A 27,182-nucleotide genomic window follows, 5' to 3' on the forward strand; every position below is an offset into this window, starting at 1 on the left:
GAGAATTTAAGTTAGAACCAAAACCAAGTCAATTACAATGTCAGAGGAATTTTCTGCATCASTTTAGCCTGTAAGCCTTGTATCAATAGACACTGACATTTTCTCAAGGTATTTGAAAGAGCACACTTTCAACAGACTCTTGATATTGTGTCCAGATTTCCCTGATTTTTGGCACCTGTGCTTTTCCCCAAACTCTGAAATTCAATATAATTTCAGACAAATAACAGATGCAGCATATGACTTCTACCTCCTAGAATGGACCTCCTGCTGGTCCTGCACATCTCTGCCCTAAGCAAGCATCTCAAGACACCTGAGCACATCCAAAATGCTTTGATCTCTGAACTGTTCCCACTGAGTTTGTTACACCAATAAATCTGTTCAACAAGAAAACACATACTTGTTCTACTGTAAGTTAATTTACTACATTCATTCAACAGTATTTGCTAGGCAATAATAATAATAAATACTACTACTACTACTACTACTACTAATTATAATAATACAGAGTCAAATTTAAACATCTGCTGAGGCTGTTTCTATTATCACAGCTTGTACTGCTCCGAGTACCTCTGCCAGAAGTTGGCAGTCCTACCTCTTAGATACTCCTAAGGTCAGCACTGTAACCCCACTTCCACAYTTGCTCTCTTTGCCTTCTCTTCCATTCCTTTCCCATCAGTTCACAGGCAGTTAAATGTTTCTGTGACCAAAGCAACCCTTTCTAACAAACACCCTCTCCCAAGTGATGCATAAATAAGGCCTCTACAATGCAAACTAAAAGGGTGTGTTGGAATATCATCARGCAAACAGACAGCTGGAGTCTGGGATCTGACAGAACACCACATGATGATTTGCCCATCATCTGCAAAGGCCACAGAGCCTGGACTGGTTCCTAGTAAATGCTATGGAGAAACCTATGTTGTGGTCCATCTGGGTTCCAGTTATACTAGAAAGAAAAGGAATGATATCCTGACAGCAAAATATGGGCTGCTAGAAAAAAAAAAGACAACTTGAATGCAGAGTTGATAGGATAGTGACAAAGGAAAAGACCAGATGCATGAGGAACCAGAAAAATTCTAGAATAGATACTTGTACAGGAGGGTTAAAGTTCACCTAAACATAGGAGTCAGGCCATTGGCACCTAAGGATCAAGAAAATGAAATTTTAAAATTAAGAGGGAATTAGAAGAACACGTGGTTCAAAAGCATAGTATTGCTATGTCAAATGAAGACATGGAGATTCTGGGTCATCAAGTGAAGATGCTAAGAAGAGTCAAAGAATGAAAAATAGGCATGCAGTGACTGCAGAGTGAATAGAGCAGCAAGACGAAATTCCAACAATACACAGATTTCTACACAAAGAAGGGGGACTGGACCACTGGAACATCAAATTGCAAACAAAAGCACTAGCAGCAATCATGTAAGAAACATGGTAGAGAGGAAGTAATTAGTGGGGTCACTAGCAGGCATCATCCTAGGATACAAATTCAAGGTGAAAACAGCTCATGAAAAAGTAACATTACATGCTACATAGCATTTAGAACCAATTTAAAATAAAACTCCACCTCACCAAGCATCAGAGGTCTGGTGCTTGGTCAGATCAGAAGAGTGACTGCTGGAACCACCATGCATGGCCAGACAATAACAACGCTGACAGCAGCACACTAAGCAAGATCAGCAAAGGCATGCTGCAAGATTGATTAAGGGGAGATTTCAACTCCTCCCAGACAGACTGAGTAAGCAGACTACAAAGCTGAGACCAAAGTATCAGACAACTGTCAAAGTTTGTTCCATGGAACTGCTGGTTAGGGAACCTGCATGAGGAGCCACTGCCTTTGGCTCAGTCCTGAGCAGCAGGACTCAACTGCTACTACATCCTGCAGCTGCAGAACCACTGAGCATCAGTGACCAGAACAGAGTTAAACTGAGCATCCCTACAGGAACAATGAAGCCCAAGGAACCTATTACTGTTTGTGCTTAACTTCAAAAAGTGTAACTACACAAATTGTGAGAGCTTGTTAAARGGGATCTATAACAGACAGCTATGAGAAATGAAATCTGACTGGCAGCATCAAAGCTGTTTAACAACAACCACACAAAGCACAGAAACAATATTCAACACCCATTCAGAAAGAYTTGATAAGAGCAAAGGGACACCAGCATGGCTCACTGCAGCTTTCTGGAGGCAAAAAGACATCCCCTTCAATAAGCCAGCACCAGGTCCAAATGAGGAAAACAGAAAAGAYTGTAAACTCTGGCACTTCAAATGTAATAAGACAGGCCAGAAAGAACTGTTGGAACAGCTAGAAAAGGGAATCAAATGAGTAATGATTCATTTCTTCAAACACATCAGAAGTAGGAGGTCTGCCAGAGTCTGAAGTGACGAATGATGATGAAGATATAAAAGGAGATACAGYGAACACAATGCCATCACAGAGAAGCTTAACAAAATCTTTTGCTCTAGTGTGCACTGTGGAAAAATCTTGGGGTGTTCCCATGCTGGAGTCCTTTGTGAGTGACTTGATAAATGTCTCTGAATCTGGAGGGACTTTTCATGGAATAAAGTGACAAATGAACAGCCAGAAGTCGCTTGAGACCATWAAGTATCACTCCAGAGGTCTACTCTTATTCAAAAATCTGAATTACTAATGACCATACAGCCTCTAAATTGGAACTGCCTTGGTAGGTGAGAACTGGAGTATGGCTTAAAAAGAAAAGTCAGAGATTTGAGTAATTTAAGACTACGTAACACTGATGACTGTTCTGGATAAATCAGGACAGATAAGAATGAAGATGAGACTTAGAAAACATCAGCACAGCAAAAGAAAATCCCTCTCTACTAACTTCTTGTCCATAGTAGGAAGGGTCAAGACAAAAAGGTTCAGGGAAATGCAACAAGAATCATCATAGGTATAGAACAGTTTCCATACAAAGAAMCTATAATCCTTTGAGAATGGAAGATACCAGGAAATAGGACTATGATGGAAAGCTACAAAAGCACCTTGTCCAACAACAGTTAGAATGCCTTTTGTGGCAGAAACAAACTTCAAAACAAGATAGAAACAGGTYCTCTAGTCACAGAGATAGCAGATGTTTAAAACTCCTTGCCAAATTCATGTTTTGAAAGCTGGAAGTTTATGTGGGCTCAAGCAAAAACTGGACAAGTTCACAAAAGAGACATCCTCTGAGGGTTACCAAATATATAGAGCCACATCTGGTTCAGGAAGTCCCTGAACTGAAAATAGCTGGAGGCTTGAAAAGTATTTGGGGGAAATATCACATGCTTGCTTTGTTCTGACTCTCCTCTAGGCATCCAATTAAAGCCTCCACTGGAGGCAGGATACAGGGCTACATGAACCCTTGATCTGACCTGATAGAGCCATACCTGTGTTCTAACCCCTTTGCAAAAGATATTCGAGACTCCAGAGAAAGCAGTGAAAATTTGGTCTTCAAATTACTAAGCAACATACATAAACAACCTGAAGAGGMAATAACACCTTGATTACCAAAGCTCTGAGACTGGTCCATTTTCTTAAATATTTTTCCAAACTTTCAGACACTGGTTTAAAAAAGAGTGCCAGGCTCTTGTTCTGATCCTATGTATCAGTTATGTTAGAATTTTCCTCCATATTCTCCCAGCCCAAACTATTTTAAAAAACCAACTGAACACCACCCTCTAAAATACAGCAATAATCCTAATGGAACATGTAGGTTTGGATGCTGTTCTCTTCGGTGCAGAGACCCATCACTGCTGCCTTAGCAGAACACTCCATATAATTGCTGTGGCGATTTAAATAAATAACAAACAACAACATGCAAATTAATCCTCCTGCTTTACTGATGGGGATCACAAGATACCGCTTATGGACAAATGTTTATTAAACAGCATATAAAAAAAAGCTTAATTAAAATCTCCCCAGAACAAAACAAATCTAAAGCCAATTACTTACAATGCTTGGAGTGAATGACCCAAGCATCTTCTTTCTTCATAAAGTAAATCCTCCCTCCCCTTCTCCCTTACACCCACATTTTTTCGTGGCCACACAATGCAGGAGACAGGAATTTGGGAAACTTTGTCATGTCTGTGATAGTGCAGACATTCTGGGGACAGTTGAAGAGAGAACAGACCTGACTTTGAATCTATTTCYAGGCAAGCACAGAAACTGTAATGATTACTTTTGGCTCCCATCTGGCTTGCACAGCATAAATAGCATTATTTTGGGAGAAGTATGACTGACCATCAGTGATTAAACTACTCCGAACACAAACAAAGAAAGGATGAGAATAAAAGAGGAACAAAATTGGCAGCCAAAATGAAGAGATGGGRGAAATCAAATTAAACCTATAACTTAGCCCATTATCTTTAATTCTTGTTTGAATAAGTGATCTGGTGGCAGGCATTCTTTGCCCAGGTAATATCTTGCTAGTAATGGAAGTTTTAAGCAATTTTTGCATGCGCAATCCATGACTGATGTCAAAGGAGAAGGATCATTAGAGAGCATTACAGTCATTATAATAATTTTTAAAATTAAAATGTAACAGAATTAGTGTGTTAGCATAGGTACACTAACAATACCAGCAACATGCAGCTACTGCCCTTTTAAACCGTCCTGATGGCTAGATCCAGTCAATAATGGAAGAAACTTTACAGGGGCCCCATCACAAAAAGCTCTACCACTCTCTTTCTCTGGGACCCACCTGAACACATCAAATTCCATGACATGCTCAGTACATGGAAAGAGTCCTGGCCACATCATTGCTTCTCCCTGAAATCTATTTGGTGCCCAAAAAGTGAAGCATGATATTGGATATCCATTAMCCTGGATGACACTGGCAAAAGGCAACAGCACAATCTGGAAGCTGTGGACCACAGTGTCATGAAAAAAAATCTGGGGCAAAACAGGTCGGTCTRGCCTGATCAGCAAATAGCCTGCTTACAGAGAGAAGGAAAACTGAACTCCAGAGGCAGGGGKAGCACTCAGAAGAAAGGGTGGCACTACCTGGTTCAGTAGTGAACTTTGCTGAGGAACAGTGAGACAGCATACTGTGAAACAAGTACCACCCTCAATAATATAATCATCAGTAACAATCCACTTTCCTGGCACCTGTAACACTGTAATTATACAGAAATTAGAATTAAAAAAATTTATAGCAAAGGGCATTCTCAGAAAAAAAAACCCTACTTGGTACTTTACACTAGAAGTAGAAAAGTACATTGCTTCAGTTAACAAAAGGTTACAGTAAAATTTATTTCTAATTATTTTAATTTTACAGTGGTCAATTCAGTTGTAATTATAAAGAAAGATGTCATACAGTTCTCATCAAACCTTCCAGTAAAACACTTGTGATCTTCCGAAACAAGTTCTGCTTCAGTCTTAGATTTCCAAAGCCCGACCTCTGCCACAACCTAAATATCTTCCCCAAACATTCAAACCGTGAATTTCTCCATACTTTCAAATAGAAAGCTGTAATGGAAAACTAACTCCCCAACTTTAATACACTTAGCAAAAAAATCTGGTTCATATCTAGAACTTTCAAATTCTTATAAGCCCAGGTCTTCATCTGTATGTTTAGATGAATTATAGAAAGAAGAAAAAATATAATGTGCTTATACAGCATAAGGAAATCCTCTGGCACATGTTCAGTAGAMTATTCTGTCACAGTTAGGGCAGCACAGTCTCCTGTCTCACAACAACATGTTCAACCCCGGTGTGCTTTTGCACACTCAGTCTTAATGAAAGCTACAAATCCTTCTCACTGAATGACAAAAAAGAAAAAATTTAAAAGGAAACTAAGTAAAAAGSTGGGTGTTAATGGCAAGGCCATTTATTAATCAGAATTAAATCAGAAATCCTGATGCTAAGGTATTTTATTCATATATTCTATAAATTCTATTACTTCTTATCACTTAGCTTTGACCTTTTGACAATACATTGGTCACAATTCACCTGTGTTACTGTGCTTCCTACACTGCTTGCCTTTACATTGGAGGTATTAAGTGTAAAAAACCTTATTAAAAGCCTTTAAAATATTAACACTGGGCCTGACATTGGTCCACCCTGTGACCAGAGCAAGGAAGCAAAAGGATAAAAAGCACACTTCTGCGTCACAGAACAATAATCCCCATTCCAGAACTTGCAAGGTAGTGGATTTTGCAGAGTCATTAAATGCATGTCTATGTTGAAGACTGCAGTGCAGTACACAGATCTGCAAACTAGCTCAGATACTGGCAGGAGCCTACATTGAAAGCTGTGCTCAGCTAATTTGCTGGGCTCCACAGAAGGGTGAATTAGGTCAAAGGGAGATCCACACTCCTGTACCCACACTGGTTTTTGTACACAAGCCAGTTCATTAAAAAAGATAGCTCAAGCGTCTTCACAAGACACTGCAGTCTGCAATGCAGTCATAGCCAGCTCTATTGCTAACACGCAGGACAGAAAGGACMGGACTTACACACATGCCTGGAATCCCCTGTTCCCCAAGGAGTACAACAGCACAACTACACCACTTGTCAGTGCAATGTATATACATCACATATATACCTGTCTCAAGATGCAATCTATACATTGCCTTTTACTGTAGCTTAACCTATTATTAATACAGGCAATTTTCCTCTCCTAAAAGAAACAAACCAACCTACCAAAACAGTGTAAAAAATCTACTAAGACAACATGATTAAGAAACTCTCCAGTCAGAAAATACAGATGTTAAGAGTTCCAAAAGTAACATTAACTGAGCCATGTTGCACATATATAGCACCTACTCTTTCTGATTTATGTTGTCAAAGGCATTTCATAAAATATAGAGGAAGTGAAATGTGGCTCAGTTAATGTGGCTGCTAGAATCTTATCATTTATGTTTTCTGACTTCTTAGCTGTGCAACCTTCACATCTTATTAACATAGTTTTTTGCATAGACTGTAGTATGGAATGGTACTTATGTTTTATGTATTGACATATTTTTGATGTACTGAGATTTTGAATAAGTTTGCTATTCTTCATGATGAGAGCCAAATAAATAAAGACTACTACCACAAAATAGTCAATCATTTATAYGGAAAAGCAATATCTCTCCTTCCAAAAAAGAACACTTTGATTCCCCTGTCAGAAATTGATGAAAACTACCTCTGCTGTAAATGCTAAATCTCTGCCAATATTGCAACCACCTCCCACTCCCACCTTCCCCTAAAAACAACAAACAAACAAAAATACAAAATCTGCATGTTTTAGATGAGCTAAAATTAGTTTCAAGGGAGAGGTAAACAGCTGAGTCTGGAAACAAAAGGAAGAAATTTTTCCTACAATAGTGTTGATTCACACACTGCATTACATCTCAAACTAATGCAACATTTGGTCCATTCTGCAAGTTTAAAGGATGAAAATATGGTAATCTGCAGCAGGAGATTTCTACATTGCTGTATCTATCCCCTCAGACTGACACTATAGAGAAGACTAAAAACTTGCAATAGAATTGTTTYCAGAAGAGCTAATTTGGTATATAGTATTACAAATTGAGAGAAATCATAGTGTCTATATATAAAAATACACAGACATACATATACACACACCCTTAAATGATGAGTCAGGTAAGATCTATTCTTATATTCTGCCTTCCTTTTTTCTTTAAAGTGATCAAAACAATTAAAAGGAATCATGTAATCTRCTAAAGTAATAGGTTTCCACTTGATAAACCAACATAAGGAAAAGCACATCACAACTGCCACAACCTGAAATCTACAGTGATTCTAATGGTTGGAGCCTCAGTAAAAAACAAGTAGGAAACCTCACCTCTTGCTGCATGAGTAGCATGAAATTCACCAATGAAATGCCAGCCATTACAGAAAAATGCAAAGGCCTTTATTTAGGCTGTATTTGTAAACTGATTTTTAATCATATATATAACAAATACATTATTATAGGGCACTTCTTGTGCATCCATGAGTGGAACACACAATGATCTTTGATCCCCATATCTTCCATTTGCCATTTATTTTCCAGGAAATTTGTAACAATTTTGACCACTATTTCTCAAATGGTGATTCAAATAAAATATGGTCTAAAAAATACAGAGAAACATGTTTCTGCAGACAAATTCTGTAGTGCCATTCAAACCTTCTAATGCAGGGAAAACAAATGAGAGGTATGAGTTGAGTYTGAATAGCAGGTAATCTAGCTGCATGAGTAATCCTCCATTTTTATGCCTTTATACACAGAGAGACACCTAACTACTGGAGACTGAAAAATCCCTCAGTAAAATAGCTTTCACTCTACATTTCTTCTGGCACATAGTCTCGATAGGTGGAAAAATTGCAAACATTCCTTAACCTCACTAGTGAGAAAAGGCAGAATGTGCACACACCCTGTTTATCACTGCTTCCCCAACATTTTGCACACACTTGAGTTTTCCTTCTTTTTTCCAGTCTTTTTTCCAGAGAGGGAAGGGTGCTTCTTAATGAATTCATGTTTTCCTCCAAAGATATCAATCTTGATGAATACTGTCTTTACCGTTCCTAAACTCAATGGCTTTCAGAGCTAAATCATTTGAGATTGTTCAGAGCCCTTCACTGTATCTCTTAAAATAGAAAGAGAAGAATATTAAAGATCTTCCACAGGGAACAATGTCATGCACTCTTAAGCAAGCTGAACCTTTCTCCTCTTTCCACCTAAACTTGTCCAGTTCCACTACAGAGCTTCACAGACCCTTACAGAGCACATCCTCTTTCCCTGACAGCTTTTTCTTCTTTCTTTATTGCTATCCTGCACCTGTGGAGGCAAAGCCCCAGGCACCGATATATGGTGGAGGCCACCCAGGTGGAGAACAGCTTGGCAGAAAAGGAACTGGAAGTCCTGGTGGACACCAAGATGAACATGAGCCAGCAATGTGCCCTTCCCACAGAGAGCTAATGGTATCCTGGGCTAGATTAGACAAAGTATTGACAGCAGGTCAAGGGACGTGCTTCTGCTGACCTCTGGTGAGGCTACGCCTGGAGGACTGTGTCCAGTTCTGAGCTTCCCAGTACAAGGAGAGAATTCAACAAAAGGCCACAARGATGCTTAAGGGCTCATGCATCTGTCCTATGAGGAAAGGCTAAGAGAGCTGGGACTCTGGCTTGGAGAGGGCTCCAGGGAGACCTAATAGCAGCCTGCCAGAACCAAAGGGATTCTAAGAGAGCTGCTGAGGGTTTTTGTGCACGGGTATGTAGCAACAGGACAAGGGGGAATGGCTTCAAACTGAAAAAGGGCAGTTTTAGATTAGGAACTAGGAAGGAATTCTTTCCTGTGAGGGTGGTGAAGCACTGGAACAGGTTGACCAGAGAAGCTGTGGATGCCCAATCCCTGAAGTGTTCAAGACCAGGATGGATGGTGCTCTGAGCAACCTGGTCTAGTGGAAGGTGTCTCTGCCCCTGGCAGGGGGTTTGGAATTTGATGATCTTTAAGGTCCCTTCTGACCCAGACTAYTCTATGATTCTACACTTCAGTTTCGCAGTGTCTTAGTACAAAATTATCAGCCAAGGGGTGCACCCTGGTCTTGAATAGAGAACCCCTCTGGTTCTGGCCCAGACACCTCTGACAAGGTCACCCTCAGCTCTGCCTCCTGGCTCTAAAACTCTAAAACAGCAGACCAGCAAGTCATCTTCTGTTCCAGTCAGTCCATCACTGTTTTAAGGGATATCACACTTTTAATCAAGGAAAACTTGCAGTGAACATGTAAAGAGATAACAGATTTACAGCTCTTTGTGTTCTCATTATGGATTTGAATCCCCAAATAGTGTCCACAGCATAGGAGGTCAACACAAAAAGAAAAAGGCATGACTTCCCATATCTATCATTTAGGTTCAGAAATATCTGTGACAAACCTAGTCTCTTGTACACTCCAAATTCTGCTAATTTCTTCTACTACAGCAGAATCAAAATCATATTTTTCATCTGGACACTAAAAATTCCCCACAGCAAGCAATGTTCATGCAAAGAGAGTGACTGGCTGAACCAACAGTAAGAAAATTTGATTATGTCTCTACCCACCCAGCATAATTTATTATCCTGCAGCACAGCATTAACTGCCTAAGATCAGGATCCCATTCCTATGGCACAGTTCCTCAACATTCCTTTGGGGGTACTTACGCTGGCTTAGAAAAACAAGAAATACAGAGCAACTCCTATCAGCCTTCTTTAGTAGAATTTGACCAAAGTGCACCACCAATAAAACCAAAACGAACCAACCAAAATAATAAAAAATGTGACGACGTAAATCTTTTTTCTGCTGGCTTTTCTTTCCCCTTCCCAACTGGGAGCAGATAAAACACCAAGTCAGGCTTTTAAATAAGAGTACTTACATAACAGCTGTGATTTCAAATATCCCTGCAAGTATTTTTAACAGAAAACTTTTAAACCACTCCTCACAGTCACAGAGTTTAGATATTTGATTTATTCAATTTCTATTATTTAATTTGACCTATTACTTAGCACTGGAAAACATCAAAAGAACCCTGACAGAAACATCAAAGACATCTATCTYATAAGTTCATAGCTGAAACCATATAGCACATCATAATTTTAAAAATAATTACWGTTTTATTATACTCAAAATAAGATGATTATTGTAAATTATTCCTCATATCAGTTACCACAAGTAAGTTTTAGAAACATCTGCTAAATGTAAGTATCTGGATACAGTTAATCCAATTCATGTAACATTATACTCAAAATGGAACAGAAAAACAAATGAGAACCTTTAAAACCATAACATCACTTATCAAAAATTACCTGTTTTGCTTAGCTGAAAATAGCCCCCTTAAAAACATATGAAGAATCAACCAAATTAATACACTCATTCTACCAAACTACTAGAATTATTTTTTAATTAATTTTGCAGCTAATCTTAACTCAAATATTGTGTTCCATCTGTTAATCTTCATTCATCCTACTATTCTTTCAAAGCATCCAAGCACCTCTGGTATATCCATGCATGCTACTTCCTTTCTTGAGAGCTCAAGCCCCCCTTCCCCCAAGTCTGGTTGTTTTAGGCTATTATCTGAACACCTATTTTGTTTAAACATTCACAAAACAAATTCTTACGTTCACAATAAAATGCTTCCTTCTCATTTATGTCCAGACTGAAGTAATATCTATCTGTACACAAAATTAACACACAAGTGTATAATTGTAGTTTTATGCTCAAGTGCCCCAATTATGTACTTTGAAACACTTAAAAGGATCTATCAGGAACATTCAATACCTCCAAACTGTAAAGTCTTGAAGAGTGTCTTTTGACAAGACAGCTGCATTATGGGGAAATCTTTCAGCTGAAAACAAAGAAAGCAATCAACTTTGGGTTTTCTTTACTTCAAGATACTCAGGCTATAAAGAATGGTGGGACCTATGCGGTGCAGTGTATTTTGCCACAACTAAGAGACTTTTGTGTAGTATGTCTCAGGTAAGCACAAGAGGCTCAGCCTCCAGATTGTTTGGGAAGGGGATTAGGGAAAGGTGATTAAGGATGTTTGAAACAGAGAAGTGAGAACRCCTTCCTCATTTCAGGCCCAAAAAAGCTGCAACTCCTCACACATTCATCCTCTGTGTTCTCACTTCTCCTTACAAAATACTTTTAAGAAGCAGTTTGTTCAAAAAGAGTGCAGGAGGTGACTGTCAACAAGTTTTTGCTACATAAATAAATTTCTCTGCACATGTGTTGAAGAAGGGAGATCTGTTAGCTCATCTGACTTTGCACTGAAATGGGTTACAGGTGCTCACACAATGCATTACACTCTTTCACACAGACTGGTGATAAATGTGCCATATCCTTCATGTTATAGTTTATTAGAACAATTGGTGTTGTTCAGGGTGGGGAGGTGGGGGCTGTGTGTCCCAGCAAACACAGGATAAGGAGACAAACTTGTTTCACATGACAAATACATACCAAGTTCTTAATAAATAACAGGTGAGGAAATCAGGAGTGGTAAAAACAGAAACCATAACAAGAAGGTAGACAATTCACTACATTAAAAAAATACAAAGAAAAGGGCTTTGGGCTGACTTGGAGACAGTTAAATAGTAAGGCCATGTTAGCAAAGATTTTCCTCAATAAAACCAAGACATAGTATCTTCCAGCGAGAAAATGCAAGGCTCTGTGCAACCCATATGRGATTCAGCATCAAGCATCAGGAGCATGTAGTCACTGTTTGTTGACCAAGTAAGAGATAAGATGAGCCTGTTTAGGGGTCACAGTCCTCAAAGAGCAATCACTAGCACCAGCCAGAGTGAGACAAAATACCAGCTGCTGTTGCAGTTCTTCAGTGGGGCCGACACAGTGCTAAGTTCTTCCACGAATGATGGAAAAAGTACACGTTCTCAGGAAGGAACAATTCAAAGCTGTTCTAGAAAAAACACTCCTTGCAGAAATGCTCCCRAGCTCCTCATCCAATGCACTGTGCGTGTTTCTGTCTCACAGCTGCCCAGTGCCCACCTCTGCACGCTGAGGAGCTGCAGAAAGGTCTCCTGACAGCAGGCGCCACAAAAGACAGACACAGTGGGGGTTGATCATCTCTCATTTAATGCTCCAAAGATGAGAGCACCAAGACAACTGGTCTACAGCTGCAAGCCAATCTGCTGCCACAGAAGCCACATTACTGGCCTCACCCAATCTGCCAGCTCTCCCTGACCCTCTACTAAGGGTTCTGCCACATTCAAATAGCAGAAACATCATGGGCAGCCCTCTGCTGGCTTAGCACACCGAAACAACTCAGCAGAGTCAGAGGAAGCCAGCAGTGACAAGAGGGAAGTGGCACCGCAAGTACCAGCTGGGTTGGCTTTGGCTGCTGTTGAACTGCAGARTCTGGTTTTGGTTCTCCTTGGCTCTCCTCATCCCGTGAAGCCAAATCCACAATTCCCACTATCCAAMAATGCACCCCATACGCAAAGTAACAAGTTTGAGGTCTCCATGCAGAGTCCTTCTAAGACAGAGAGGCCTTGAGAGTGCTACTGCACTACCAAGTGAAGCTACAAAAGAAGCCTCTCTCCTTGACTTTCAGGGAGGACATTGGCTTTTCAGGTCTCCTCAAAATCAAGGCACTCAAATTCTGCCATAAAATTTAACCCAYTCTGAGCAAAAAATAATTCATTGTTGCTCTCACCTAAAGTGACATCCAAGGGAAAATGGTGATATAGGGAGCGGAACATACACACAACTCTCTCTCCCTTCCTTCCTTGCAGGAAGAGAAAGAAACATTTAATGCTTTTCAGGGACATTCTTTGCATGAAAGTAAAATGCAAGTGAGTAATGCCCATTTAATTAGTTCTTGAATATTATTAGGGCAATGATCTCTTATCTAGGTTGGCAGATAGGTATTTAAACCTCCTGTTTGGTTTGGCAAATCTTCCTCTGAGTACCAGTTGTACTTTAGTGGCTACAGCGTTGTTCAGGCACGAGCTTCTAAGATTAAACTAAGCTTCTGATTTTGCAGTTGCATAACTRTTTAAAATATTTTAAACAACAGGTCAGTATTTCTCAGAAGCTGTACATACCCTCCAGAGCACAGGGCTCACACGTCCTGAAGAACAGGCATTTTAATTTTAAAAACAGGTATTTTCCCTACTTAACTGGCTCTGAAGTATATAATTTTTTTCTGGAGAGTATTAAACTAGGGAGGAAAGCTTAGGAAGCAGCACTGTCTGCTTTGGAGGGAGTACTTACCCATCTGCCCTTCTGGCCAGAGGTTTAATAGATTTCTATTTTTATAAAGGACATAAGGGGAGGGGGTGGCTCCATCAGTTTCCTACAGAAACCCAGCTGCCAAACTGGATGTGCCAAAGGGGAATTTTAGGGAATTTTAAAGAGATAACCTCTGCTGAGACTGCAATGTCAGCTTTGTAACCTCATGACTGGAACATGTGCAGTGAATGCTGGATTGAAAAAGCTGTGCTATGGGAGTTAGAAGAAAGAAAAGGAGAAAACGGGAACAGCACGAACTGGGATTATTACTCTGTGATGAGAAGAGGACTGAAGCTAAAAAACACTGTTAGTTCACAAAGAAAAAATACATCTATAGAGTAAGCTCACTTTGATTTGAGTATTTATTGATAACCTCTGTGCACTCCCCTTCTCCCAGCCCTAATATGGTGTCTGCATTTTATGCTGATGCTGTTGTTCCATTTAGCAGGTCAGGTGCAGCGTRTTTTAAACAACACATGGAGCCAAAACTGACCTCCGGTTTAAATGCTCAGCACAGAAATTGCGGAGCAGGGGTTGAGCAGGGAAGAGGRAAGGGAGAAGGACAGGAGCACTAGCGATTAAAAGCAAACAAAACACAAATTAAAATAACATTAAATAATTGGTGCTTTTTGATCTAGTCCTTCAGCTTCTACTCAAGCTTTTCTTGCATGTGAGACAAAACCAAACTAAATCCCCTTACTTTAAATTACCAAAACCTTTTTTTATTTRTTTTACAGAAAATAGCTTAAGAACTATAGCATGTATTACTATTTACTCAGCAAGATCAGAATGTTTGAAGAAATTTAGTATGCTAAGGAAGCTGTAAAACATTTGTGATTCTAAACTAAGATCAACATTCAAAACAGTAAGGACAGCCAAAAATCCCACACAAATAGAGTAGCCACAAATACTTTCAAAGGTCTATAAAAATCTATCAGCAAGAAGGAAATAGCATTAAAAGTCTTACTTGGGGACTAAAAAGGTAAAATTACTGATTGGTACTAAGTGAACTTCTGCACTAAATTACAGAAAGGGAAGTCTCTTATGGGTAGGACCCCATTACAAAACACTTCTGATGTCCACGTGTTTTCGTCTGCTCCTCACATATAGCAGTGTGCTYGCAGAACCATCCCTTCTACTACATTTAAAATGGATGGGAAAAGATGATGTCATCACATTTCATCTAGAAGAGAAGCAGTAATAAATACCCTTCTGCAGTGAAAGCAGGAATGCTTTATGATAAAATATAACAGCTCTTTAAAAAGAAACATTTCAAAGTAACAGGAATGTTGGAAAGGTAAAATAAATTAATAGTCTATGTTGTTAAAAACTRTCTACAAATCTTTATAATCCAATTCGCTCAACAGCTCCGATATGTGGTGAATGTCATTAAATTATCAATCTRAGAGAAGAATCTGTCTTTGAACTGGAAGATACATATATGCTGTTCAGCCTAATATTTGGGAGTTTTAGATTTTTTTTCACATTTTGGGTGAGTGATGAGGCTTAACGAGTGTTGCTTGCTTTTTTTTAAGGGAAACTGTTAACTCAGGACCCTTAAAAAAACAGCCATAACCTCACACCATAAGGCAAATGCTAATATATGTTACCTTTAACTAAATGTTAGCTCGTTTCACCAGTGTTTGTTCTTCTTTCTGGGAAGCACTTCATTGAGGACCCGCTCCCTTGAGGAAACACAAGCTGCTTCAGTGCAGTGTATCTCAACACCTCTCCAGAAGAAAAGGCGTGTAATCAAATAATTAGCAACCAGTGTAACCATTCTGTGCATCAGAAACAAAAACCTAGACAAGCACCTCTTTCTAAAAGCATCGCCTCTTCTACTTTGTTGCCTCTAACTGATCTGAAAATAATATTATTTCATCTTCAAGTCAAAAAGAAAACAACTTGTTACATTGCAAGTGGCTTTGCCATTGCCTTTCAGCAAGAAAGGCTTTGCCAAGTCGGAAGATTTTTGCTCTCAGAAAAAAAGCGTTTCTATGATGTATTGTAAATCTTTACCTCCCTCAATTGGGAGGTAGGTTTTTATGCCTTTCAAAATTTATTATGTCTGCTCGACTGTGCTTTCCTAAAGATCCCTTTCAGCTTCTGTTCCAACTAGTAAGTGAAAATTCTCTCAAGTGCAGTAATGTAAAAGGAGTAGGAAAGAAATTCAGCACATGAACAGGGCAGACACACAATGCAGCGCAGGGCTTTGCAGAGCCCTACAAAGCACATTAAGGCTCAATTCATGCAATATCCAAATTCAAAGAACTTGTTCTATGGGTCTTATAATTTATTAAATTTWATATTATAAATAAAACCATGAAGTCAGTCCCAGTTGAAACGCATGCATTTCCAAAGTAACCCTTCAAACTCAGCAAAATCTTGAGCTTTTTCTGTACATCTTTCCTACCCACATCCTATTTATTTCCATTACGTGTGATTCAGTTTCCAACTCTACAAACTACTACGCAATTTTAAATTTTAATCAGAAGAGTAGTGCTACTGAGCTTAACAGAGCCAATGCCTCTAACGTAACCAGTGATGCACACATCAGCCTATGAGCTGAGGGATTTATACTGTAATATCCTTAGGGCAAGGAATATGGCTTTTCCTACATTTCACAAAGCAGCATATAATTCTGCTGGAAAACAGGAAATACAGATTTCAGTTTTTAAATTTTCCTGTTACCAGCAAGTCCAAAGAGGAGAGCAGAAAGCCCAGAAAAAGCTCTGCAATATGTCAGATTACCAGGATCTCCACTATCTTCTGTCTCATGATGGTAAGTCAGAAAAGGTTCCATACAGTATATGATAGAAGCAATTTGTGATTAACTAGAAAACTAATCAGGAACCAATTTTTCCTGCTGCCATTCTTAGCTACCTTTTTCTACTTTTGTCTAGAGCAAAAGACTATACTGCTTCTATTAAAAARAACAAACACAAAACCAAAACCAGCTTCAACTACGCAAACTATACCTCCCTTACATTTTTACTGCTGTTAAGCTTATTCAGTAAGTAAAAAACATGGGAAAATCACAGAGGCAATATCAAATTCACCATCAGAGAAACAAGCAATAATTAGCCTAGCAATGACTCTTTCTCTGATATTTCAGTATATATACACTGCATTAGATATTCAACACTCTTTCGTGAACAGCGAATTCATCCTTCATGTGCACAAAATGCTGCAAATTCTCCCATAATTACAAGAGTGCAGGACAACCTTGATAATTTTAATTACTGACAAGTTTGTCTTGGAWTTCTAAACACCACCAGTGACAAGGTAGACAAAGCAACTTAGACACACAGAAAGGGAAGTCAAGGATGTTTTAAGCAAAATTGTACCTTACTAATACATTAGGATTGCACAGTTTGGTTTCGCTACCAAGTATGAGCAAGTGTATTTCACTGACTTTTATAAGATGAATTGATTATTACCATGACATTTCAACCACACACAAAAAAGAAAGGTGACAGAACAGCAGAAATGTGCTATCAGTTCAACAGCTCTGATTTAGAGAGGGAGCTTTTCAAGTTTATACTAACAGGTTTATTTCATGAGCTGAAAATAKTTTTATTCCCTTATGTCAAATAACATTTATGTATCTGTAATGTGCACCATATCATAAAAAGGGAGACATGAAGAAAAACATGACTTTAGACACCACTACCATCACACAGTATTACTTTATAAATAATGCTTGAAGTAAACAAAATCTGCATATAAATAACATTTCTTATATTGACTGTTAAATACATTGACAGAACCAAACAGCAGCAAAATGTTGCTTATGGTAAAAATCTCTGCTTTTATTTTAAATATATAAACAATGTATTCATTTTTATAACCATCAAAGCAAGCAGCTGGCTTTTGATTTTGTCTGTGAGGAGCACACGTCTCTCTTCCAAATAAAGGAAGAGAGAAAAAAAAACCCAACATGCAGGGGAGGAAAAGACACAAGTGAGGTTTCACACTATTGACAAGGCTTATAATCCAGAAAAATMTGCTGTGTGCGCCAAGGCACGGCAACATAGCATTTAGGCACACAGAGGAGAAATGCTTGTAAATTCCACTGGTCCAATGAGCAGAGACACAGTTTTCATAATTTTATCATTGTGCTCCACGGCTGAGCGGCTGTCAGGCCAATGGCAAGGCACAGGTTCCCATTTGAATGACATATGGGTTCACCCAACCAGAGAGATGTTAGAGCATTAAATACCACAAACAGACAGGACAAGAATACAAAAAGCCAAATTAGCGCTCGTGCAACGGCACACTCCAGCAGGGACCTGCCTGCTCCAAGCCAGCACCTCTGCCAGGTCTCCAGCATCAGGAAAACCATGTCCTCCAGGTAACAGCCTCTCACCTCATAAAACTCAAAGACACGCTGAAAAATTATACTTCAAAGTGTGGCGGGAAAATAAGAAAATGTGTATTTTTAAAACACTGGGAAATGTAGACTTAGACTTGTGGGGAGGGAGAAGCAGGCAGGAATAACTCTTTCCCACAGTATTTCTAAAAAGTGCCATGGAAAATACATTTTACCTTTGTGGAAAGCTGCTCTTCAGACAGAAGTGTTTAACATGTTATATAAACATGTTATGCAGTGAAATGTAAAACACAGGGGGATTTTCATCACATTTATTGCATTTGTTAGCCAAAACGTAGTAGTCTTGTAATCACTGCCACTGCTGTAGTAAAACACTTCAGTAATATTAACAAAAATGTGATTTCAGACAGGCTTGTCAAAGGGGAAGGAGATTATGTTGAACAACTTGGACCTAAACCTAACAACAAAATCAAACAAAAGCCCTGAAGAACTGCAAATGAGCATGCAAAAGGAGATCATGGGGCTGATTTCAACTAGCAATTCACCATCCCTTGGAAATCCCTTTTGGGATCACCGAACACTGCCTACGATACAAGCTGTCCCCTCCCGTGCTATGAGATGGAGCAACACATGAACCACATAACATAACCAGACCACAGGAGAGGTTSAGACTTCACGGACCTGATGGAGGAAGTGCAATTAGTAATTTTCAGCCTTTGGTCCATAAATAGAAGTCAAGAAGTTCACCAAGATGGCGTATAATGAGCACCACCTTTGCACAGCAGGGTTTGCAAAACCACAGGCAGAGAACAAGCTGCACCCAGGYTGCCTAAGAGCCCCTGCCTGTATACAGGCAACTTCTCAGGTGAGGAGGAGGGGGCACCTTCAGCCCTGGCCCTCACCCTGTACCCAGTCAGCTGCAGCCTCTCCACAGCTCAAAACAACTCAMGGAAGTCCTACAGATAGTACCTCCCACCATCTTTAAGGGAATTTTTCTTTGAAGTTGTTCAGTTTTCTGTTTTCACTCTGCAGATCTCTCYAGACATGGTCTCTAGATTTATTTTATAACACCAGGTTCCTCGTCTGTTTGCCTGTGTTTTACCTGCTCTCATTCATTTTACCCTTTCAGTGCTAATGCCATCATCTATGCAGAAGACTTGAGAGACTTCACCAGGTTTTACAACATTCTCCAGGAATAAACTGAAAGGACCAGAAGGGAGGTTTATCTTTWGGCATATATTCAAAATACCTGTTTAGATCAAGGGCACTGATTTATTATTGCAGCTCGAAAGTCAATGGCAATCTCTTCTTGACCAAGAGGAAGACCACTGTTGCAGGAGCAGCAATCCATAATGATTTTTATTAAGTTATTTAATCACACACAGTTTATTTTTTAAGTGTTTGAATTTGTACTTTACTGGCAATAATAAATACTTTTTAGGACAACAGTGAATTGTTAGGAAAAACAACAACAAAGCCATTTCTTTCCTTAAAAATTCCAGTATCACATCACTATCTGCTACAATATCTCCACACACATCACCTGGTGGATCCCAGAAAACTGTTTGCAGGTTAAATGTTGCCCCAAAATTTATCCCAGCATTATCTTTTCACTTCTGAATTTGTTTTGCCTGAGAACTTCATATTCCAGCGTAACTTTCTACTGAACACATCCAACTAGCATCCTCTCATCTTCCTTTTTTTTTTTTTTTTTTTTTTTTTTTTTTTTWGTTAATTACTAATAACCTATTTCAGGTTGTATTCACTATATACACCAAAATACTGAAAGAAARYCCCTCTGACRCAGGAAAAACCCCAAATTCAGTTAAATATCTCCTTAATTGTTCTTCATATAAGCAAGCTGTAGCCCTCCTGAAAGCATAAGAYGAAGAGCAAATCAATCAAAGACTAGGAAATGTACTCCTTAGTTATTTTAACATCTAACAGTAGAAAAATATTTCAAAGCTCCCTGTACATACACAGCACAGTGCTGGCAAAACACAAGAAAAGTTGATATGAAGCAGAATTGTCAGTGATGTCCTCCTTAAAATACTATCTTAGAGAACGACTCTCATACCCTCTAGGCTAATCCATTCCCATGCTCTGTGTTGGAAGATGATACTCATATTAAAAGATCCATCAAAGCCTGCCCTACCTTAGACAAGGAAAAAGAAGTCAGCACAGCTAATGGGAGAGAAACCTTCTGAGCCGTAGGCAGAGCATCTCCCCCCTTGCCATTATCTCTCCCCACTCTACCATGCTGAGAGAAGTTGGCAAACTGAGACAGAATTCCCAATTCAAAAAAGCAGGAGCTTTCAAAAAAGCTTAGGAAAGAGGGAGAGTAAGGCTGAAGATTAATAGGATCTTCAGAGCCCAGCAAAGTGCAGGACAGAAGGAGAAAAAATAAAATCAATGTCTGTAACATTTCAAAATAAAAGTGGAAACCATTTTTTCTTTAGAAGTTAAATGTTTTTAGTTATATGGGTGAATATTACAGTGTCTGATACAAAGAGATGAAAGCTCCTGAGGGTTAATTTAGGGTGTTTTGTTTTGTTTAAAATGAAGTGCAGTACTAAGGAATGGCAGAAATTATTAAAAGTTTCAACCAGGAAGTTTCATTCAACTCAGAATGAAAGCATTAGCACACACACACAGAAAAAGCAAAACATCAAAGTCCRTCCAAATAGAAAACTAAAGTGACAAAATCTGAATATTTAGATTTGACTGTAACCGCCAAAAGCATACAAATTGTAACTTACAACTGGAAAAAAAACATCACTGAAAAGAAAAACAGTATTCTCGGGAAAAAAAACAACAACCRAAACTTTTCAAATTTCTTCGAATATTGCTTTTGAAACTAATTTTCTTTTGAGGAGATTTTAACTATGACAAAAATTTGTTACCCAGTAGAAAACTACACTTGTCACATTTCCCAACACTTGTCACATTTTCCAACAGCTTACAGGTAACCAAACAAAAGCACTGTAGTACACTGTCCTATTTTGGTAACATGGGAATGATTAAGCACTTAARACAGATAAAATTTATGTGGACTTACAACAGAATCACACAGAACAGAGATAAGCACACTGAGTTAAATTTACACATCATGTTRTAGTTTGCTTAATGTAGTGTTCATGTAAACCTGTAGGCAGACACACACACACACTAAACTGTCACAGTGGAAAATTACTTTCTTGGAGGTTAAGGTAATTTTAACATGAAAAAATGCTGCACCCATCTACAGAGCTCCAGGACACTGACAGACCTTTTCTAATTCCTTTTCTCTGGAACATAAGCAACTTGAAATCAATAAAATGAACAAGTCATTCTCACCAAGTTAATGAAAATGGAGTTATGATTTCACTACATCTACTGGTATCCTCTCTTTTAAAATTACTTTGAAACCAAAGGCACCAAAGACTTGAACAACACTAATGAAAATATTTTCAGCTCAGAAAGTGATGTAGCTTGCTGGTCAGTGTTTGGGCTGCACAGCTCAGGGGTTTTTCAAAGATGAGATTTTAGTAGAACCCCAAGCTCCAAAGGGAATGAAGCCTCAGAAGCTATTGCTTCTCCCTTGCAGGAGCAGCAAAGCCCTTGCATGAATATCATCTAAACTCCCAACCAAACAAGATTACAGTAAATAAATATGGTTCATCTAACACTTACTGAGGCAAACTTAAAGAGAAGACTTTTTTTTCCTAAGTTTAAAGAACAATATCCAACTGTTTGCACCTCCCTCTGTCCCCAACCCAAGTTGTATAACGGATGGAAATGGTAAGAGCTCCACCATTGTGAGCAGCTGTAAAAATGAACAACTGTCCTCATCTTTCATCCATCTGAAAGAAACTACAAAAAAATTCAGGACCAAATTCACTCCATCCTCAGAGCTTTTTCAACTGATGACCAAGCAGTACTTAATGGAGTGACAGAAAGACAATGGGAAAAAGGGTGGAGAGGAAAACATATTAACAAGGCAATGATGCCTGTCCTTCAAATGTATTTTTTTTCCTCTCAGTTACAGAGTTGTTTCTAGATTTATGGCATAGTCAGAAAAACACTTTGTATTTCTGCTTTCAGACCCAACAAGATAAACACTTAAGTCCTGCAGGAAGATAAGTAAGTCTTAAGCAATCACATAGAAGGGGGAAGGATTCAGGTGTTAAGATGTAAAACTGCACTGAAAATACAGGCTAGGCAGAAAGCTAATGATGGTTTGATAAACCTGATTAAAAAMCCCACATGGATAGATGGCAGTCAGTGCCTATTACTGCAAGGCTTGGATGGGATTACTTTAATTAATGTTCTACCTAAACTCTTACTTCAATAGCTACTAATTACCATTAAGAACTACCAGCTATATCCGCAGATTAAATATTTTTCCCCACCCCAAAGACCCAATTTTAGAAGCTTCTTTTACAACAAATTATTTGTTATATTGTTTATGGTGCCATAGAAACCTCTATATCCTTTTAAATTKGTGGTAGGATCCTTTGATGTAGGTCCTTAAGAAAACTTGTTGAACAGATACTCACAAAACAAATGCCTCTTTATGCTGAAAGAGTGTGAAAAAATGTCAATATACTACATAACTTTAAAGCAACATTAGAGAACTCCCAGTATWTGATGCAATCTTCAGACTGACTTTAGAAAACTAAATCCTGTATCTTYCTCTTTCTTTCTGAATGCACTTATGAACAGAGAAATAAGAAAGACCTTGTCTTGAAGATGTAATTTTTTGTAGATTGATGTATTCTCCTTTAAAGGGATATAATTTTACAATCCCTCACAGGTGAGATAGTGGGTTTAATATCTAAAGGAAAGTACATATTTGTCTTTATGTCAATCTACATGAAAGAAAAATCACTGGTAAAGTAGCAATAAAATACATGCACTGCAAGGATCCATCTACATTCCTATTTTGTGACTCAGATTTGACATATTATTTGCCATGCTCAGAAATGTAGTATTTCTGTATGCACACACATTAATCTTGACAAAAAGATCTTATTTCAGTCATGCTGATCCTATTTTAAAATTTATTTAATACTCAGCTATAAAAGGCAAATACTATTTTATAATTGAAAAGGACATCACAGTTGAGAAATATTCCTGATTGAAAACACTATCTGAACAGTTAAAAGAAAAATCCTACTGTCTTTCTTTTAAAAATCAATAGAAGAAGACAGATATGCACAGAGTCTGGAGAAACTAATAAACAAATTGCAAGAAGAACAAAAGCCTTACTAGTTTCATAGACACACACACATAAAAACTCAATCATATTTTTCCCCACAGTATTTTGAATTTAATAGAAACTAYGCTGTGTACATCTATGACATGCCGTATTTAAGAATTTTTCTATCTCTTTATAGATACCCACAAATTTCAGTTAACAATTATATAGGCTTGCAGTTTGAAAAAAAGAGAATAAAAAAGGAAAGAATTCTAGCAGAGAATATCTTTGAAAAAGAAATTTAATCTATTCTCCTGCAAGTCAGAACCTCACTTTATATTGCTTAACTGTGAAACTGTATGAGAACATAATGGTTTTAGTACAGTCAAAACAATAGCCTTGTACAAGCAAGAAACAATGAAGAACAAAAAACAAATGTAACACCAATCMAAGTCTGTACAGCAATTATGATTAAAAAGTGACTATTAGCACAGCTACAATACTTCTGACAAAAATTTTAACAACATTTGCTTTCTCCATCTGTCTTTTTTGAAGACTTATTTCAGCAGTGAGTCAGATTTTGGACAACACTCGATGTGGTGCCATTTAAAAAGTAAGAGAAATAAGAAGGAGGAGATTTTATAAAATAAATTCTGCCAAAATCCAAGGCAGATCTGGAATATGACAACAAATTTCTGTCAAATAACAGTCTGCCTGATGTTTAGATTGTTAAGATTATTTAGGAAGCGTGAAGAAAAAATTAAGCTTTCCAAACAGTCTTAAGGAACTTAGATTCCAGTGCATGTAACATATTATAAGAAAATTAATAGATACATGAATTTAATTAAAAGATTCTGTGTTTTCCTATTGCTGTTATACACAGAGGAGCAATCATATGCTGGTAGCAGATCTGTGTCATTAGAGTGACTTCCGCAATTTTTCTTTTCCATGTACAAAAGCAACTACGCATTTACAAAGACAGTAACAAGAGGGCCAACTMCCATAGTCCTTTTTAATTTACCTTCGCTACCTGTATTGTACAGGTCCTTCTTTGCCAAGAGATAGAAAAAAATATTTCAACAGCTAGATTGAGCAGACAGCATTTTGGTGAGTGGCTCTCTGGCACAGAGAACAAGTTCACAAGGTAAAAGTGCACTGACAGCGCATTTTCTTAAAAAAAAAATACTAGCCCATTGGGAGTGCCTACCTAAACAATGCTTTTCTATTGTCCTTCTGAATAAATCTGGTTTGAGAAGTCAGACAAAATTCTAGACATCTAGACAAAATTCTKTTCTGTAAAACTGAAAGAAAGTAATGGAAACTTATCAATTCCTTTTAAACATTTATTAGGTCCAGAATGGGTCTGTTGGACACCRGAGCACAAAATATTGCCACACAGCTTTGGCACACCCAGCTGCAGCCATCAAGGTGCCTTGTTCAAGGACATGAGCTTTAATTAGCCAAGTATGTCTTATTTTAAAATTATTCTGACCGTGGCAATGCAACAAAGCAAGSTGATCTGCCAAGTGCCAGAGATTCACCTCCTCTCCATCCTGCTGGCACACACTCCCTACTTTTTTTTTTTTGCATGGCTTCAGCATCAGCCTAGCCCTGAGCTGAACCATTTTAGGACACTGAACATGCAAAAAAACTAAGCCTTCTCCCCTCCTTCCCAACAAAAAAGACTCCRAAGGTCTCCTGCCCATTCAGCAAAATAATGCTTCACGAAAATTAGGAGCGCACTGGACTGACCCAAAAGAAAAGCAGGTGATCCAGCTGGAATCAATGCGCTGCAAGGAATAGAAAGCCATCCAAAATGAAGGAAACTGTCTCCCATAGTTGCCCAAGTCTGACTCAGATTTGTAACATCAGCTAAGCACCACATAACAGCAACGTGATTGATGCACACTGTATTTTGCATCACGCARAGCATAAAAAGCATAAGAAAATCTCAGAAATGTAAAAAAAATCACTCCAACATCCAAGACATTACATACATACATACACACACATCTATATTTAACACACACATCCTCAGTGAATTTTGTTAGTAATTAGTCCTTCATCTGAAAATGCTTAAGAGTAATTCAAAATGATATATAAAATATACCAGTGAAGCTGACAGATATTATTACCTCGGTAGAGACTGCATATTAAACCTTTCGTTCCAATCYATGGCAGAGCTATGAAGCCTGCCACCTACTCTCAAGTCTTTGGAACAAACTCTCCCTGTATGGAATTACATTTTGTCTCTTTATCATCTCCTACCAATTCAGTTTGCTAACTATTTTTTCCCAATTCCTCCTTTCTTTCAAATACATTGCAACATGTTTAGCATACTGTAGTTTTTTAAGCACTTGGGGAGTCAATGCACATATATAATCTGGTTTTCAAAGTCATAACATGCCTTGAGGGATGTGAAAGGTGTTAGGAAAAATAAAWAAGGCAGCAAGAGTTTCTGGTTTAGCCAACCAGCCTAAAGTTACATTTTTCTAAGTACTTGTATGTATTCTTAGCCACTTTTAAGTATGTGTTAAAATCACAGAAACAATAAAGGATTTGTAGTTTTTCAGTGAGCCACGAAAACCTCTGCAGCTCCCTGGTGTAAATGCAGAGAAGTAATGGGTGAGGAAGAAAGATGGTCACCTTCTTACAGGTAACTAGATTTGGGTGTTCAGCCTACTTAAACTCTGGAATAATAACTTACATCACTGGCTAAACCAAAACCAGTATTTAACAAACTCAACAAATTTATAACAAAAGCTGTTGAAACCACTGGCATTTTTGAAAAGCCAAAAATTATCTGAAAGTTAGAGACTATATAAATTAGTCTTTAAAACACTATTACTAGGATATTGCCAGCACTCTTCAACCATAAAAGACTGACAACTTATTTATTCAATTTGCACCCTGTATATCTAGATGGTTACAAAACCAACATTTTCAGTATTTTTTCCTTAAGTTTTGTATTTCAAGAACAGTTTTCTGGAAAACACAGTTGCCTTATAAATGAAACATCTCAAAAAAAAAAAAAAAAAAAAAAAAAAAAAACCCAGAAAGTTGCAGAAAAACAAGGAGGGATAAAGGAGAAAGATAAGCCTAGATGTTTAAAATATTGCCATTACTAAGGGTATCAAGGTAAAAACTGAAGGGATGAATTGAAGATATGTTCAATGCTCAAAGCACATTTCTGAAATGCAAGATAACWATTTGTCTGAGAACATCTTCTCTTTATCTCCCTCTGAGGGTTGTAAGATTATTAATCTTCAGAGCACAAATGACAGCAAAACTACAATTCCCGATGTACCCTGCAGCCCATTCAATTACCTGGAGTACATAAGTCCTTGCTAAGAGGAGGCAGGTGAGTTCTAAGAAAACATAAACCTAGCTCTACTGTGCAGTTTCCAGCTTTTAGTGGCTGGACACGTATTTTCCCTATGTTCTATTCTTCTTGCAGAAAAAGAGGTAGGGAATTAATCAATTGAGTAAGGTTGAATATTTCTGCTTTCTTGTGAAAGAACAAAGTCAAGGTGATACTGCAAATACATAACTGCTTCTGGGATGAATTTTAGCAATGCCCTCCACACAACTCTATATGGTACCAAAACACTAACCTCAGAGTCTCCAGTATCCCCCAAAATACTTCAGCTGACCACCAGAAGAAATGAAACACAATCTCAAATTATAAAATGGCACCAGCAAACAGAAACAAAACCTGGCGTAGCTCAAGCAACAGGATCAATCCAGGATAAAYGTTTGCTTCTCCTCTCTATGTTTACAACTGCAACTGTGGTCCTGCACTCTGGAGCAGCTTTTACAGACAGGGAGAAGGTCCCATCCACTGCTGTAAGAGAAAGCATACACATGGCACACACACAYACATGCCTACAATAAGGATGATGCATCCTTCCCCAGCCTGAGATCACAGCGACCACACCAGGGGCTGATACCACACACTACAGTAATG

General features: G+C 38.3%; 1 protein-coding gene across 5 annotated transcripts in view; it reads right to left on the reverse strand.

Moving 5' to 3' along the window:
• Positions 1-27,182, reverse strand: part of ARID1B (AT-rich interaction domain 1B) — a 322,664-nt gene that overhangs the window by 243,215 nt on the left and 52,267 nt on the right. The gene's annotated exons all lie outside the window — the stretch shown is intronic.

Source organism: Malurus melanocephalus, unplaced genomic scaffold (assembly GCF_030028575.1).
Source record: "Malurus melanocephalus ecotype Western Australia unplaced genomic scaffold, MMel_1.1 scaffold_43, whole genome shotgun sequence".
Taxonomy (NCBI): Eukaryota; Metazoa; Chordata; class Aves; order Passeriformes; family Maluridae; genus Malurus; species Malurus melanocephalus.